Below are 499 nucleotides of genomic sequence, written 5' to 3' on the forward strand. Positions count from 1 at the left end.
AATCCAACAGCCAATATAATTCTAAATGGAGTAAAACTAAAATATTTTACTCTCAAACCAGGTACAAGACAAGGATATCCTCTATCACCACTCCTATCCAACATAGTTTTGGAATCATTAACTAGAGCCATTACACAAGAAAGAAAAATAAAAGGAATAAGAATAAGTAAAGAAGAAGTTAAAATATCATTGTTCACAGATGACAAAATACTCTACTTGGAAGAGCCAAAAAACTCCACCAAGAAACTCCTAGAATTAATAAACAAATTCAGTAGCGCAGCAGAATAAAAGTCAACACCCAAAAATCAATAACATTTCTCTACATAGATAACAAACTCACTGAGAGAGTAATTAAAGAAACAATACCCTTCAGAAGAGCATCGAAGAAGAAGAAGAAGAAGGAGGAGGACGAGGACGAGGAGGACGACGACGACGACGACGACGACGAGGACGAGGAGGACGAGGACGAGGAGGACGAGGACGAGGAGGACGAGGAGGA

The sequence above is a fragment of the Octodon degus genome, unplaced genomic scaffold, assembly GCF_000260255.1.
Source record: "Octodon degus isolate 3935 unplaced genomic scaffold, OctDeg1.0 scaffold00191, whole genome shotgun sequence".
Lineage (NCBI taxonomy): Eukaryota > Metazoa > Chordata > Mammalia > Rodentia > Octodontidae > Octodon > Octodon degus.